Genomic DNA, 18,283 nt, shown 5'->3' with positions numbered 1-18,283 from the left:
CATAAACTAAAAAGAAAATATTATAGTAAAACTAGAAAATACCGAACAAAATACCAATTGTCTCCTAAGAAACCATAATTTGACTGACAACTGATTCAATAGTAATATCAGAACCCATAAGACACTGGAATAGGAGCTTCAATGTGCTTAGAGAAAATTTCTGTATAAATTGTGTACTCAGCAAAAATATGTTTTAAGAACTATGGAAAAATAAAAGCAATTCTATAATAAAACAAAAGTACACAAAATCAACAAACTAAATAGTTACAATGAAGACACTATTAGATCTCATTAGAAGTAGGTAAGAACAAACGCATGCCTGCATATAAGTCATATTATAAATCATTATTGCAAGAATAGCATAAAGCGCTTTTTTTTATTTAGGAATATTATGGGGGTACAGATTTTAAGGTTTCAATAAATGCCCTTTCCCCCCTCCCCCCACAAGTCTGATTCTCCAGCATGACCATCCCTCAGATGGTGCACATGTCACTCATTATGTATGTATATACCAGTCCCCCTTTCCCCTCCCCCCTCACCAATACCCTGTTACTGTAGTATCTATGTGTCCACTTAGGTGCTACGCAGCTAATACCAGTTTGCTGGTGAGTTTATGTGGTGCTTGTTTTTCCATTCTTGGGATACTTCACTTAGTAGTATGGGTTCCAGGTCTAACCAGGAAAATATGAGATGTGCTATATCACCGATGTTTCTTAGAGCTGAATACTACTCCATGGTATACATATACCACATTTTATTAATCCATTCTTGGATTGATGGATCATTTGGGTAGATGCCCAGCAATGGGATTGCTGGATCAAATGGTAGATTCACTTGTATCACTTTAAGGTATCTCCATATTGCTTTCCACAGAGGTTGGACTAGTTTGCAGTCCCACCAGCAGTGTAGGAGTGTTCCTCTCTCTCCACATCCACGCCAGCATTTGTTATTTGGAGACATTCTGTTAAAGGCCATTCTCACTGGAGTTAAGTGATATCTCATTGTAGTTTTGATTTGCATTTCCCTGATGATTAGAGATGATGAACATTTTTTCATATGTTTGTTGGCCGTTCTTCTGTCTTCTTTAGAAAAGTTTCTGTTCAAGTCCTTTGCCCACCTTTTAATAGGGTTATTTGATTTTTTCTTACTGATTTTCATGAGTTCTAAGTATATTCTAGTTATCAACCCTTTATCGGATACGTAGGATGCAAAAATTTTCTCCCATTCTGTAGGTTGTCTGTTTACTTTCATGACTGTTTCTTTGGCTGTGCAAAAGCTTTTTAGTTTCATCATGTCCCATTTATTTATTTTGGTTGCTGCTTTGATTGCCTTTGGGGACTTCTTCCTAAACTCTTTGCCTAGGACGATGTCTAGGAGAGTGTTTCCAACATTTTCCTCTAGAATTCTAATGGTTTCATACCTTAGGTTTAAGTCTGTTATCCAGCATGAGTTGATTTTTGTGAGAGGTGAAAGGTGTGGGTCCTGTTTTAGCCTTCTACAAGTGGCTATCCAGTTTTCCCAGCACCATTTATTAAAAGGGGATTCTTTTCCCCAGTGTATGTTTTTCTCTGCTTTGTAAAATATTAGATGGCTATATGAGGATGGTTTTATATCAGGATTCTCACATCTGTTCTACTGGTCAATAATCCTATTTTTTTGCCAATACCAGATTGTTTTAATTACAACAGCTTTGTAGTATAGTTTGATATCTGGCATATTAATACCTCTCATTTTGTTTTTGCTGCCTAGAATTGCTCTTGACACTCAGGGTCTTTTTTGGTTCCATACAAAGCGCAAAATTATTTTTTCTATATCTGTGAAGAATGCTGATGGGATTTTAATAGGTATTGCGTTGAATCTGTAGATCAGTTTGGGTAGTATAGACATTTTACTGATGTTGAGTCTGCCGATCCACGAGCATGGAATGGATTTCCATCTGTTTACATCCTCTGCTATTTCCTTCCTCAGTGTTTCATAGTTCTCCCTGTAGAATTCATTTACCTCCTTGGTTAAGTATATTCCTAGGTACTTTAATTTCTTTGTTGCTATTGTGAAGGGTATTGAGTCTTTAATTTGGTTCACGATTTGTATGTTGTTGTCGTATACGAATGCCTCTGATTTCTGTGCATTGATTTTGTATCCTGAGACTTTGCTAAATTCATTTATCAGTTCCAGGAGTTTCTTGGTTGAATCTTTGGGGTCTTCTAAATATAATATCATATCATCAGCAAACAGTGAAAGTTTGATCTCTTCTGCCCCTATTTGGATACCTTTAATTCCATTTTCCTGTCTGATTGCTGTACCCAAAACTTCCAGCACTATATTGAACAGAAGTGGAGATAGTGGGCAGCCTTGCCTGGTTCCAGTTCTAAGTGGGAATGCTTTCAGTTTTTCCCCATTCAGTATGATGTTGGCTATGGGTCTGTCATATATGGCTTGTATAATTTTTAGGTATGTCCCTTCTATGCCTATTTTCTTAAGTGTTTGTATCATGAAAGGGTGTTGAATTTTGTCAAAAGCTTTTTCTGCATCTATTGTAGAATCATGTGGTCTTTGTTTTTGCTTCTGTTTATGTGGCGAATTGCATTTATAGATTTGCGTATGTTGAACCATCCCTGCATCCCTGGGATGAAGCCCACTTGGTCATGTTGGATTATTTTTTTGATAAGCATCTGGATTCGGTTAGCTAAGATTTTGTTGAAAATTTTTGCATCTATATTCATTAGGGATATTGGTCTGTAGTTTTCTTTTTTTGTTGCATCCTTTCCTGGTTATGGTATCAGAGTAATATTCGCTTCATAAAAGGTGTCGGGGAGGTTTCCGTTCTTCTCGATGTTGTGGAATAGTTTATGCAAGATAGGTACTAGTTCTTCTTTGTAAGTGTGGTAAAATTCGGGTGTGAAGCCATCTGGACCAGGACTTTTCTTTTTAGGGAGATTTTTAATTGCTGTTTCTATTTCAGCTGTTGAGCTTGGTCTGTTCAGGGAATCTATTTTTTCCTGGTTGAGCCTAGGGAGGCTGTGTGTTTCTAGAAATTTGTCCATTTCCTCCACATTTTCCAGTTTGTGTGAATAATGATTTTTGTAGTACTCCTAAATTATATCTTGTCTCTTTGGGATCAGCTGTGATATCTCCTTTTTTGTTCCTGATGGAGCTTATTAGAGATGTCTCTTTTCTGCTTTTTGTTAGCTTAGCCAGTGGCGTGTCAATATTGTTTATTTTTTCAAAGAACCAACTTTTTGTTTTATTAATCTCCTGAATAGCTTCCCTGTTTTCAGTTTCATTTAGTTCTGATTTGATCTTATTGATTTCACTCCTTCTGCTGGGTTTGGGGCTGGTCTGTTCTTCTTTTGCCAGCTCTTTGAGTCGTTTCATTAGATTGTGTATTTGTGATCTTTTTGACTTTTGGTTATAGGCATTTATGGAGATAAACTTTCCTCTCAGAAGTGCTTTAGCTGTGTCCCAGATGACTTGATAACTTGTCTCTCCACTGTCATTTTCTTCATAGAATTTTTTTATTTCTGTCTTGATTTCTTCATTTATGAAGTAATCATTTAGCAGGAAGTTGTTTAATTTCCACAGTTTTGTGTAGAAATGTGAGTTTCTGTTAGGGTTGATTTCTGCGTTTATTCTACTATGATCTGAGAAGATACATGGTATTATTTCTATTTTTTTAAATTTCTTGAGGTTTACTTTCTGTCATAGGATATGATCAATATTAGAAAATGTCCCGTGAGCTGATGAGAAGAATGTATATTCAGTGGATTTGGGGTAGAATGTCCTGTAAATGTCAGTCAGACCCAATTGTTCTAGAGTTTTGTTTAAGTCCATTATTTCTTTATTAATTTTCTGTTTGGAGGATCTGTGTCATGCCGTAAATGGGGTCTTGAAATCTCCGGTGATTATGGAGTTGCTATTAATCCATTTGCTTAGCTCCAGTAAGGTTTGCTTTATGAAACTGGGTGCACCTAAGTGGGTGCATATATATTTAAAATTGTTATCTCTTGTTGTTGAACTGTGCCCTTCACCATTATATAATGACCCTCTTTGTCTTTCACACTTTTGTTGGTTTAAAAACTAAATCGTCTGAAATTAGAACTGCCACGCCAGCCTTCTTTTGGCCTCCACTTGCCTGGAATACTGATCTCTACCCTTTTACTTTTAGTCTATATGCATCCTTGCAGGTTAGATGTGTTTCCTGAAGACAGTATATACTTGGCCTGTATTTTCTTATCCATTCAGCCAGCCTATGTCTCTTGAGTGAAGAGTTTAAGCCATTCACGTTTATTGAGAGAAGTGATAGGTAAGGTAGATTACTTTTCATTCTGTTCGGTTGGATGTTGTTGCTTTCATTTCTCTCTTGATCCATAGAGATATCTGGCCTTTAATCTTTGGGTGTTGTTATATATATTTGTGAGTTTCTATTATGGTGCTCCGTGTGTAACACTGTTTTGAGTACTTCTTGTAGGGCTGGTCTTGTTTGGGTGAATTCTCTGAGGCTTTGCTTGTCTGGAAATGTCTTTATTTCTCCTTCATATATGAAGCTTAGTTTTGCAGGGAATAAGATTCTAGGCTGGGCATTGTTTTGTTTCAGAAGAGTGAGAGTGGGGCCCCAGTCTCTCCTTGCTTGTAAAGTCTCATTAGAGAAGTCTGGTGTTATTCGTATTGGCTTTCCCTTGTTGGTTACTTGCTTCTTTCTTCTTGCAGCTCTTAGAGGGGCCTCTTTATTTGATATTTTGGTCAGTCTGATGAGTGCATGAAGTGACGTCTTCCTGTTTGCATTGAATCTCCCAGGTGTCCTCTGGGCTTCTTGAACTAGTATATTGAGATTTTGAGCAAGGCCAGGGAAATTTTCCTCTATAATATCTTCAAAAAGCTTGTCCAGCCCTTGATTGTTGTCTTCTTCCCCTTCTGCTAACCCTATGACCCTCACGTTAGGTTTTTTCACATAATCCCACAGCTCTTGTAGGCTTTACTCTTTTCTCTTGTTTCTCTGGTCTATCTCTGTGACTGATTTATTTAATTGGAAGGTGTTATCTTCAATCTCTGAGATTCTTTCTTCTGTTTGATCTACCCTGTTCTTGAGACTTTCCACAGTATTTTGTAATTCTCTGACTTGATTCTTCGTCTCCAGGACTTCGGTTAAAGTTTTCTTCACTGTGTCTATCTCTTTAGTGAACCTTTGTTCCATATCCTGGAGGCTTTTCGTGGTTTCTTTGTGTTGGTTTTTGAGTTGTTGTTGCAGGTGGGTGAGTGTTCTTATGATCCACATTCGAAATTCCCCTTCTGTCATTTCAGTTGCCAGGTTTTGGTTGTTGTCTGTTTGTAAGGGGCTGGTGCTCCTCTTTGGGGGTGTGTTTTCCGTTTGTTTCTTCATATTTCCGGAGTTCCTTCGCTGATTTCTTCCCATTTTGCTCAGTTGTTGTTTCTTTCCTTTAGGTTTTCATTGGGTATTCACACGTCTTGTTTAGTTTCTGAGCCAGTAGGTTGAGTTGCTGTCTGGCGGCAGCCGTCGCTAGGGTGGTGTCTGCAGGTCTCTCTACCCGCTGGGGAGCCAGCAGTCCGAGATGTAGTGGAGGGGAAACAGCCAGTTACCCTACCCTTCCTGCTGGTCTCCAGGCTGTTCTGGCAGCCTCCCGTCTTCTGTCTCCTTAATTACACAGGTGGAGATAGATGGCAGGAACGGGAGCAGTTCCTATCTCAGCTCCAACCCCAAGGCGGGGCTGGAAACGTTGGAACTGAAGGCCCAGCCCCAAGTCCCCAGAGTGTGTGGGTCGTAACGTCTCTCTGACTTGTATTCACCAAAGGCTGATTCCTACTAGGCTTGGCCCTGCCCAGGCAAACTCCAGGGTCTGGACACCGAACGCAGAAGACCTGTGCAGATAGAGACTCTCCTGAAGCCGGCAGGCCCGTAGCCAATCCCACGGAATCCCGTCTTCTGTCCCTTTAATTGCACAGGTGGAGATAAGCGGTAGGAATGGGAACAGTTCCTATCTCAGCTCTGCCCCTAAGGCGGGGACAGAGACTTTGGAGCCAAAGGCTCAGCCACAAGACACTGGAGCGTGGTGGACGTAAAGTCTCTCTGCCTTATAGCCACTAAGGGCAGTCTCCCACAAGGATCAGCCCTGCCCAGGCGGGCTGCGCACTCTGGACACAGAGCGTGGGAGACCTGTGCAGGGAGAGACTGACCAGAGGCAGGCAGGCAGTCAATGGGACCCACCTATCCCTGCCTTTTGTCTCTTTAATTACCCAGGTGGAGATAAGCGGCAGGAATGAGAACAGTTCCTATCTCAGCTCCGCCCCCAAGGCGGGGGCAGAGACTTCGGAGCCGAAGGCTCAGCCACAAGACACGGGATGGTGGTAGACGTAAAGTCTCTCTGCCTTATAGCCGCTAAGGGCAGCCTCCTTCGATGGTATGCCCTGCCTAGGCGGGCTATGCACTCTGGACACAGAGCGTGGGAGACCTGTGCAGTGAGAGATTGTCCTGAAGCCAGATCCACCAGGCCCCGTGTTCTATCTCTTTAATTCCACAGGTGGAGATACGCGGCAGGAACAGGAGCAGTTTCTATCTCGGCTCTGCCCCGCAAGGCGGGGATACAAACTTTGGAGCCAAAGGCCTAGCCCCAAATCCTCGGATGTGGGGGTCGTAAAATATCTGTGCCTTATATCCACTGACGGCTGCCTCCTACAAAGCCCAGCTCTGCCCAGGCGGGCTACAAACACTCTGGGCACAGTGCCCGGGAGACCTGTGCAGGGAGAGACTGACCAAAAGCAGGCAGGCAGGCAGTCAATGGGACCCACGTATCCCTGCCTTTTGTCTCTTGAATTACCCAGGTGGAGGTAAGCCGCAGGAATGAGAACAGTTTCTATCTCAGCTCCGCCCTCAAGGCTGGGACAGAGACTTTGGAGCCCAGGGAAGGGCTCCTGGTCGCAGGAGAGTGTGGAAGGCAATGATTCTCTTCCTTAAATCCGCTAAAGGCAATCTCCCCTGTAGCACTGCCCCGTCCAGGCAGGGTCCACTCTCTGAGCACAGAGTCAGTGCCACTTGTGCAGAAAGTGACGGTTCAATATCAAATTGGTGGAGCAGTGGCGCGTACCAGCACTTTCTCGGCACCTTCTCTCCAAACCCCGAGCCCAAGTCAGCGCCAGAATGCGGGGGCAGGAGCGGTGCCAGAGGGGCAGAGGGAGGGGGGTCCAATGGATCAAGGAGTCTAACTTTGCACACTCTGACCTCTCAGTGCTATCCCAAACCTCCTCTATATCCAAAGTCAAAGCCTCCTTCTGTGTAAACTCCCCTTAACCGTGACCTGGGAGTGTTCTGCAGGGAGATGCCCGATCGGGCTCTGGTTCCTGCTGCGCGGAGAGCGGTTGCTGCGTGCGGACCCTCCCCCACCTTAAACTGCAGCAGCTGTGTACTCTGGAGAACTCAGAGTGTTCCCTGCTCTAGTCTCCTCTCCACACGGCTTAGTCCCGCGCTGCCACTTCTCACCAACTTCAGGCACCTCCCGGCCTACGTGGAAGTGGAGCTCAGTGTAGGAGGGGGTGTTTCTCAGCACCGGGTAGGGCTGGCGCCACTGCCTGCCAGCAGCGGCTTAAACCGTGCCTCGCTCCCTCCCTGATGTGTGCCTCTGAATCCCCGAGTTTTGCGGAAGAATGATCGGTTCACCTTTGCTTTAGGCTGCAAATGGTCTTATCCCTCCGATTCCTGGTGGATGTCTGCAGGCTTGCAAAGCTGGTCCCGTGGAAGTGCAGATTGCTCGAGTGTGGCTATCCGCTTTCCTCACTATTTGCTCTGGGAGCAGAAAGCTAGGAGGGCACCCCTACTCTGCCATTTTTCTACTCCCTGCCCTTTAGTCTTTTTAAATGTAGTCACCCTCTTTCCTTTTTCTCCCCTAATATTGACTTTTTGAGAGATCCAGAATAATTGCCTGATAGAATGTCCCACATTCTTGATTTGTCTGACTGCTTCCTAATGATCAAATTCAAGGAATATCACTTCTACTTTTCAGTTACATTGGTGGTAATTACTGAATTGAATAGGGAGGCAAATGTCAGTTCAGTCATTTGGTTAATGTGGTATCTGCCAGTTGTCTTCATTGTAAAAGTACAAATTTTATTTTTTTAATTTCTTTTTCTTTTTTCATTCTTTTTTATTTTTTTCCAGCATATTGTGGTGGTACAAATGTTAAGGTTACATATATTGCCCTTGCCCCTCTCCCCCCTCAAGTCAGAGCTTCAAGCGTGTCCATCCCCCAGTTGGTGCACATCACACTCATTATGTTTGTGTATACCCATCCCCTCCCGCCCACCTGCTCAACACCCAAAAAATTTTATTCCTATACATCCACTTAGGTGTTGATCTGTTAATACCCATTTGCTGGTGAGTACATGTGGTGCTGGTTTTTCCATCCTTGGGATATTTCACTTAGTAGAATGGGTTCCAGCTCTGTCCAGGAAAATACAAGAGGTGCTATATCACCATTGTTTCTTAAAGCTGAGTAGTACTCCATGGTATACATATACCACATTTTATTAATCTCCTCATGTACTGATGGGCACTTGGGTTGTTTCCACAACTTTGCAATTGTAAATTGTGCTGCTATAAATATTCAAGTGCAGGTGTCTTTTGCATAAAGTGACTTTTGATCTTTTGGATAGATGCCCAGTAATGGAATTGCTGGATCAAATTGTAGATCCACTTGTATTGCTTTCTACAGAGATTGAACTAGTTTGCAGTCCCACCAGCAATGTAGGAGTGTTCCTATCTCTCCACATCCACGCCAACATTTATTGTTTGGGGACTTGTTAATAAGGGCCATTCTTGCTAGAGATAAGGGATATCTCATTGTGGTTTTGATTTGCATTTCCCTGATGATTAGAGATGTTGAGCATTTTTTCATATGTTTGTTGGCCATTATTCTGTGTTCTTTTGGAAAGTTTCTGTTCATGTCCTTTGCCCACTTTTTGATACGGTTGTTTGTTTTTTCCTTGCTGATTTTTCTGAGTTCTAAATAGATTCTAGTTATCAGCTCTTTATCGGATGTGTAGCTTGAGAAAATTTTCTGCCATTCTGTGGGATGTCTGTTCTCTTAACAGTCTCTTTGGCTGTGCAGAAGTAAAGCTTTAAAAAATTTTAAGGAGAACTTATCCCTGTATTACTTGGATAATTAAAAATTATCAAAAATTTTAAAAAGGAGAAAAGAATAAGAAAAGTGCACATTTATATACCTTTTAAATACGTCACTTGCAAAATAGTAGGTATAGTGTGATCCCATTTTTATTTTATTTTATTTTTTAGACAGAGTCTCACTCTGTTGCCCAGGCTAGAGTGCCTTGGCATCAGCCTAGCTCACAGCAACCTCAAACTACTGGGCTCAAGCAATCCTACTGCCTCAGCCTGCCGAGTATCTAGGACTACAGGCATGTGCCACCATGCCTGCTAATTTCATATATATATATATATATATATATATATCCAGTTAATTTCTTTCTATTTTTAGTAGAGATGGGGTCTTGCTGTTGCTCAGGCTGGTCTCCAACTCCTGACCTTGAGAAACCCTCCTGCCTCAGCCTCCCAGAGTGCTAGGGTTACAGGCGTGAGCCACCATACCCAGCCGTGCTCCCATTTTTGATAAAAATATATTCCTATTCATAGGATAAAAAGAAAAAATATTCCAAGTATATAGTTATATATAAATGTATACAAATATAAGTATACATAATTATATATAAATATATACCAGATATATACCAAATATATAGTTATCTTCAAGGTGTGGGATTATCAGGGACTTTTCACTTTCTACATTGAATGCTTATGTACTCTTCAAATTTTTATAACATGTACATATCACTTTTGTAAGCAGAAAAACAGAAGATATATATTTTTAAGTATTCTCATCCCTATATCCTTTATTAGTCAGAGTTCTTGAATAGAAGCATCAATGAGTCTGGTTAACAGTAACAGAAAATAAAATTATTGGAAGGTGTGGCAGAGTCATTTACTATTTGCTGAATTTCCCAGTCCTCATAGAGGTAGATAGGGCCATGTGACTAGTTCTGACCAATGGGCTGTCCATTTAAGAACTGGTGCTCAGGACTTCCTGAAAGATGGTGGGCGAGAAACACCACCAGACAGAGTGTCTCTGCAGAAAAGACAGATTCTAGCAGAAATAAGAAGAAAGAAGCAAGAAGACGAGCATACAACGAACGAGGGTCAGAAGGAGGGGAACCTGAGACCATGGAGGACTACACGGAAGGAGGTTGCAGAGGAGAACTGGAAGCTGAGACCACTGGAACAGCCCAGAGACCAGCAGGAAGGGTAGGCCAAGTTTCCCCTCCCGTGCATCTCGGACTCCTAGTGCGCTCCCCAACGGGTGGAGAGACCTGCGGACACCAGCCCAGAGAAGGCTGCCACCAGTGAGCGGTAAGCCAGTAGCGGACGTGGCACTAGGTTGACAAATCCCATGGGACACCTCCATGTGCACAGACCCGAACCCCGCAGCAGGTGCCATACTGCCTCATTCTCCCTTCTGCCGAACCTGCCCGCAGCTGCGGAGAGAGACAATACAGCCACCAGCCGGAGGAACCTACAGGGAATGGGATCTTCGATTTTGGGGCCCTACAGATGACTGAGGAGAACTCAGACTGTGAGCTCCCTACCCACCAGCCCTCCCAGGTGCTGCTGGCACGGTCATCCTAGGAGAACGGTGCAGACCCTGAGGCTAAGAGACATAGACGCAGCTTGGGCTCTCTGTTGGTGAATTAGGACTGGCACTCCTCTCCCTGGTGAGGATATAGTTTGAACTCTGGGTCCCAGAGGTCAGACGTGCAGACCAGATCCCATGAACCGAGGTCTCCCAATGCCAGGGGCACAGAAGGGATACACGTAAACAGCCTCCTGAGGTGTGTGTGCCTTCGGGGGCAGATCAGCATCCTAGAGGACAACCCTCCTCCCACAGGGATGCCGAGCGCCCAGCTAAGGTGGCGTTCCTGTGCAGGGAATCTCCCTGCCATCATGACAGTAAGGGGAAGCCTGGTGGCATGTGGTCTGGCCTGCTGGCAGAGGCCCAGGATTGGCTGTGGAGTTGGGGAGGGTGGAAAGAAGAGAGCCCTGCTCCAGAATGCAGGTCTCAGACAGCCCCACCCCCACATACAGACTTTCTGACTGAGCGAGGCCATTCAAGCCCATCCCTGACAGCTTTGCCTGAAAGCAGAGAACAGAACTTTGACCACTGCTAACGACATAGGTGGTGCCTGAGGGCAGGCTTACCCAACCCAACTCTGCCCAGACTCTGTCTTAGGCTAGCACTCACTGAGGGGGTGAAAAGGACACACCTGGAAGTTCCACTGCCCCACCGACCACCTGAGTCACTAGAGTGCCTCTCTACGGGAACAAGAGCTGATAACAGGACACAAAAACAACAGTGTAGCCTGTTCCTCCAAGCAAGCGCCACCTACTGACAGGGGGGACAACCTGCACACCATTTTCACGGCACCTACTGACTCATTATACAGGGAGTGGTCAAATCTCACCCACACATGCCACCTACTGGCTCAGAAACTAAACAAGGTGTGTGAATACCCAAATGAAAACCTAAAGGAAAGAAACAACAACTGATCGACATGGGAGTAAATCAGCAAAGGAGCTCCGGAAATATGAAGAACCAAACGGAAAACACACCCCCAAAAGAGGAACACCACCACCTAGAACAGACAAAAACTAAAATCAGGCAACCAAAATGACAGAAGAGGAATTTCAAATGTCGATCATAAGAAAATTGAACGACCCTCAAGAAAAACTCGATAACCAACACAAAGAAACCACAAAAAGCCTCCATGACCTGGAACAAAAGTTTACTAAAGAAATTGACACAATGAAGAAAACTTTAACCAAACTCCTGGAAATGGAGAATCAATTCAGGGAACTACAGAATACAGTGGAAAGTCTCAAGAACACGGTAGATCAAACAGAAGAAATAATCTCAGAGATTGAAGATAACAATCTCCAACTAAATAAAACAGTCGTAGAGATAGAACAGAGAAACAAGAGAAAAGAGCAAAGCCTACAAGAGATGTGGGATTATGTGAAGAAACCTAATGTGAGGGTCATAGGGATACCAGAAGGGGAAGAAGACAACACTCAAGGGTTGGACAAGCTATTTGAAGATATAATAGAGGAAAATTTCCCAGGCCTTGCTTAAACTCTCAATATACAAGTTCAAGAAGCTCAGAGGGGAGAAACACCGCCAGACAGCGTTTCTCTGCAGAAAAGACAGATTCTAGCAGAAATTAGAAAAAAGAAGCATGAACACGAGCATACAGCGGATGAGGGCCGCAAGGAGTGGTAACTGAGACCCTGGGAGACTCCACCGGATGAGGGGACAGAGAAGAACTGGACGCTGAGACCACCGGAGCAGCCCAGAGACCAGCAGGAAGGGTAGGTGAATCACTCACCTTATTCCTCCCCTGCAACTGGGACTGCTGGTGGGCTCCCCAGCGGGTGGAGAGACCGGCAGACACCAGCCCAGAGACGGCCGCCGACAGCTAGCAGTGAGCCTGTAGCAGACGCAGCACGAGGCTCCCAATTTTCTCCCGGGACCTCCGTGTGCACAGACCGGAGATGAATGGCAGGCGCCATATTGCCTCCTCCTCCCCTCCGCCGAACCTACCCACAGCTGCCTAGAGAGACAATATAGCCACCAGCCAGAGGCACCTCCAGGGAACAAGACCTTCCCTTTTGGGACCCTACAGCTGACTAAGGGGAACTCAGACTGTGAGCTCCCTACCCGCCAGCCCCCCCAGGTGCTACTGGCACGGTGATTCCAGGAGAACGGGGAAGACCCTGAGGCTGAGGGACATAGACCCAGCTTGGGCTCCCTGTGGGTGAATGGGGACTGGAACTCCTCTCCCTGGTGGGGATACAGTTTGAACTCTGGGACCCAGAGGTCAGACCTACAGACCAGATCCCGTGGACCGAGGTCTCCCATTGCCCGGGGCACAGAAGGGATATATGTGAACAGCCTACTAAGGTGTGTGTGCTTTCAGGGACAGATCAGCATAATAGAGGGCAACCTTCCACCCAAAAGGAGGCCATACGCCCAGCCCAGGTGGCGTTCCTGTGCAGGGAACTTCAACGCCGGCGTCACAGTCAGGGGAGGCCTGGTGGCGTGTGGTCTGGCATGCTGGCAGAGGCCCAAGAGTAGCTGCGAAGTTGGGGAGGGTGGAAAGAAGTGATGCCCGCTCCAGACTGCGGGTCTCAGACAGCTCCACCACCAGATGCACACTTTCTGGCTGAGCGGGGCCTTTCCAGCCCCTCCCTGACAGTTTTCCTGGAAGCAGAGAACAGAACTTTAACCCCTGCCAATGGCATTGGTGGTGCCTGAGGGCAGGCTTATCCAACCCAGCTCTGCCCACACTATCTCCTAGACCAGCCCTCACTGAGGGGAAGAAAAGGACACACCTGGAAGTCCCAGGGACCCACCAACCACCTCAGGAACTAGACTGCCTCCCTACAGGAACAAGAGCTGATAACATGACACAAAAACAACAGCATAGCCTGTTCCTCCAAGCAAGAGCCACCTACTGACAGGGAGGGCATTCTTCACAGCCTTTTAACAGCACCTACTGACTCATTATACAGGGAGTGGTACAATCTCACCCACAGACACCACCTACCAGCTAAGAAATTAAACAAGGCGTGTGAATACCCAAACGAAAACCTAAAGGAAAGAAACAACAACTGATCGATATGGGAAGAAATCAGCAAAAGAACTCAGGAAATATGAAGAACCAAATGGAAAACACACCCCCAAATAGGAGCACCAGCCTCCTAGAAACGGACACCAACCCAAATCAGGCAACCAAAATGACAGAAAAGAATTTCGTATGTGGATGATAAGAACACTAACCGAGCTAGAAGAACAACTCAATAACCAACACAGAGAAACAACAAAAAGCCTCCAGGACCTAAAATAAAAGTTCACTAAAGAAATAGACACAATGAAGAAAAGTTTAACGGAACTCCTGGAAATGGAGAATCAATTCAGGGAACTACAGAATACAGTGGAAAGTTTCAAGAACAGGGTAGATCAAACAGAAGAAAGAATCTCAGAGATTGAAGATAACACCCTCCAATTAAATAATACAGTTGCAGAGATAGAACAGAGAAACAAGAAAAAAGAGCAAAGCCTACAAGAGATGTGGGATTAAGTGAAGAAACCTAATGTGAGAGTCATAGGGTTACCAGAAGGGGAAGAAGAAAACACTCAAGGATTGGACAAGCTATTTGAAGATATAATAGAAGAAAATTTCCCAGGCCTTGCTCAATCACTCGATATACAAGTTCAAGAAGATCAAAGGAACCCTGGGAGATTCAGTGCAAACAGGAAGACGTCACGACATGCAGTCATCAGACTGACCAAAATATCAACCAAAGAGGCCCTTCTAAGACCTGTAAGACAAAAGAAGCAAGTGACATACAAGGGAAAGCCAATGTGCATAACACCAGAATTTTCTAATGACACTTTACAAGCAAGGAGAGACTGGGGCCCCATTCTCACTCTTCTGAAACAAAACAATGCCCAGCCTGGAATCTTATTCCATGCAAAACTAAGCTTCATATATGAAGAAGAAATAAAGACATTCTCAGACAAGCCAAGCCTCAGAGAATTCACCAAGGCAAGACCAGCCCTACAAGAATTACTCAAAACAGTATTACCCACGGAACACCATAATAAAAACTCACGAATATAAAAACAACCAAAACCAAAGACTAAAGCCCAGATAATACAATGGCTCAAGAGAGAAATCAAAGCAACAACATCCAACCCAACAGAATGAACAGTAATCTACCTTACCTATCACTTCTCTCAATAAATGTGAATGGCTTAAACTCTCCACTCAAGAGACATAGGCTGGCTGAATAGATAAGAAAATACAGGCCAAGTATATGCTGTCTTCAGGAAACACATCTAACCTGCAAAGATGCATATAGACTAAAAGTAACAGGGTAGAGATCAGTATACCAGGCAAGTGGAAGCCAAAAGAAGGCTGGCATGGCAGTTCTAATTTCAGACGATTTAGTTTTTAAACTAACAAAAGTATTGAAAGACAAAGAGGGTCATTACATAATGGTGAAGGGCACACTTCAACAAGAAGAGATAACAATTTTAAATATATATGCACCCAACTTAGGTGCACCCAGATTCATAAAGCAAACCTTACTGGATCTAAGCAAATGGATTAATAGCAACTCCATAATCACCGGAGATTTCAACACCCCACTGATGGCACAAGACAGATCCTCCAAACAGAAAATTAATAAAGAAATAATGAACTTAAACAAAACCCTGGAACAATTGGGTCTGACTGACATCTACAGGACATTCTACCAAAATCCACTCAATATATCCCAATCCACTCAATATATGATCTTCTCATCAGCTCAAGGGACATTCTCTAAGATTGGACACAAACTAAATCTCAAGAAATTTTAAAAAAATAGAAATCATACCGTGTACCTTCTTGGATAACAGTGGAATAAAAGTAGAAATCAACCCTACCAGAAACTCACATTTCTACACAAAACTGTGGAAATTAAACAACCTCCTACTAAACGATTACTTCATAAATGAAGAAATCAAGACGGAAATAAAAAATTCTATGAAGAAAACGACAATGGAGAGACAAGTTATCAACTCCTCTGGGGCACAGCTAAAGCAGTTCAGAGAGGAAAGTTTATCTCCATAAATGCCTATAACCAAAAGACAAAAAGATCACAAATAGACAATCTAATGAACAGACTCAAAGAACTGGAAAATGAAGAACAGACCAACCGCAAACCCAGTGGCAGAAGTGAAATAATCAGATCAAATCTGAACTAAACGAAATTGAAAACAGGGAAGCTATTCAGGAGATTAATAAAACAAAAAGTTGGTTCTTTAAAAAAATAAACAAAATTGACACGCCATTGGCTAAGCTAATGAAAAGCGGAAAAGACAAATCTCTAATAAGCTCCATCAGGAACAAAAAAGGAGATATCACAACTGATCCCAAAGAGATACAAGATATAATTTATGAGTACTACAAAAATCTATATGCACACAAACTGGAAAATGTGGAGGAAATGGACAAATTTCTAGAAACACACAGCCTCCCTAGGCTCAACCAGGAAGAAATAGATTCCATGCACAGACCAATCTCAAGAGCTGAAATAGAAACAGCAATTAAAATTCTCCCTAAAAAGAAAAGTCCCAGTCCAGATGGCTTCACACCCGAGTTTCACCACACTTACAAAGAAGAACTAGTACCTATCTTGCAGAAACTATTCCACAACATCGAGAAGAATGGAAACATCCCCAACACCTTCTATGAAGCGAATATTACTCTGATACCAAAACCAGGAAAGGATACAACAAAAAAGAAAACTACAGACCAATATCTCTAATGAATATAGATGCAAAAATTTTCAACAAAATCTTAGCTAACCGAATCCAGACGCTTATCAAAAAAATAATCCATCACGACCAAGTGGGCTTCATCCCAGGGATGCAGGGATGGTTCAACATACGTAAGTCTATAAATGCAATTCGCCACATAAACAGAAGCAAAAACAAAGACCACATGATTCTTTCATAGATGCAGAAAGAGCTTTTGACAAAATTCAACACCCTTTCATGATATGAACACTTAAGAAAATAGGCATAGAAGGGACATACCTAAAAATGATACAAGCCACATATGACAGACCCATAGCCAACATCATACTGAATGGGGAAAAACTGAAAGCATTCCCACTTAGAACTGGAACCAGGCAAGGCTGCCCACTATCTCCACTTCTGTTCAATATAGTGCTGGAAGTCTTGGGTACAGTAATCAGACAGGAAAATGGAATCAAATGTATCCAAATAGGGGCAGAAGAGATCAAACTTTCACTCTTTGCTGATGATATGATATTATATCTAGAAAACCCCAAAGATTCAACCAAGAAACTCCTGGAACTGATAAATGAATTTAGTAAAGTCTCAGGATACAAACTCAATACACAGAAATCAGAGGCATTCATATACGCCAACAAAAATCAAATTGAGAACAAAATCAAAGACTCAATTCCCTTCACAATAGCAACAAAGAAATTAAAGTACCTAGGAATATACTTAACCAAGGAGGTTAACTACCTCTACAGGGAGAACTATGAAACACTGAGGAAGGATATAGCAGAGGGTGTAAACAGATGGAAATCCATACCATGCTCGGGGGTCGGCAGACTCAACATCATTAAAATGTCTATACTACCCAAACTGATCTACAGATTCAATGCAATACCTATTAACATCCCATCACCATTCTTCACAGATATAGAAAAAATAATTTTATGCTTCGTATGGAACCAAGGAAGACCCCGAATATCAAGAGCAATTCTAGGCAACAAAAACAAAATGGGAGGAATTAATATGCCAGATATCAAACTATACTACAAAGCTGCAGTAATTAAATCAATCTGATATTGGCACAAAAAGAGGAATATTGACCAGTGGAACAGATCTGAGAATCCTGATATAAAACCATCCTCATATAGACATCCAATCTTTGACAAAGTAGACAAAAACATATGCTGGGGAAAAGAATCCCTTTTCAGTAAATGGTGCTGGGAAAATTGGATAGCCACTTGTAGAAGGCTAAAGCAGGACCTACACCTTTCACCTCTCACAAAAATCAACTCATGCTGGATAACAGACTTAAACCTAAGGTATGAAACCATTAGAATTCTAGAGGAAAATGTTGGAAACATTCTCCTAAACATCGTCCTAGGCAAAGAGTTTATGAGGAAGTCCCCAAAGGCAATCACAGCAGCAACAAAAATAAATAAATGGGACGTGATCAAATTAAAAAGCTTCTGCACAGCCAAAGACACAGTCATGAAAATAAATAGACAGCCTACAGAATGGGAGAAAATTTTTGCATCCTACCCATCTGATAGGGGCTGAGAACTAGAATATACTTAGAACTCACAGAAATCAGCAAGAAAAAAATCAAATAACGCTATTAAAAATTTGGCAAAGAACTTTAACAGAAACTTTTCTAAAGAAGACAGAAGAATAGCCAACAAACATATGAAAAAATGCTCAACATCTCTAATCATCAGGGAAATGCAAATCAATACCACAATTTGATATAACATAACTCCTGTGAGAATGGCCTTTATCAAAAAGTCTCCAAACAATAAATGCTGGCGTGGATGCGGAGAGAGAGGAACATTCCTACACTGCTGGTGGGACTGCAA

This window comes from Microcebus murinus, unplaced genomic scaffold, assembly GCF_040939455.1.
Source record: "Microcebus murinus isolate Inina unplaced genomic scaffold, M.murinus_Inina_mat1.0 scaf008_hap2_Mmur4.0, whole genome shotgun sequence".
Lineage (NCBI taxonomy): Eukaryota > Metazoa > Chordata > Mammalia > Primates > Cheirogaleidae > Microcebus > Microcebus murinus.
Note: the sequence above shows the minus strand (reverse complement) of the source record.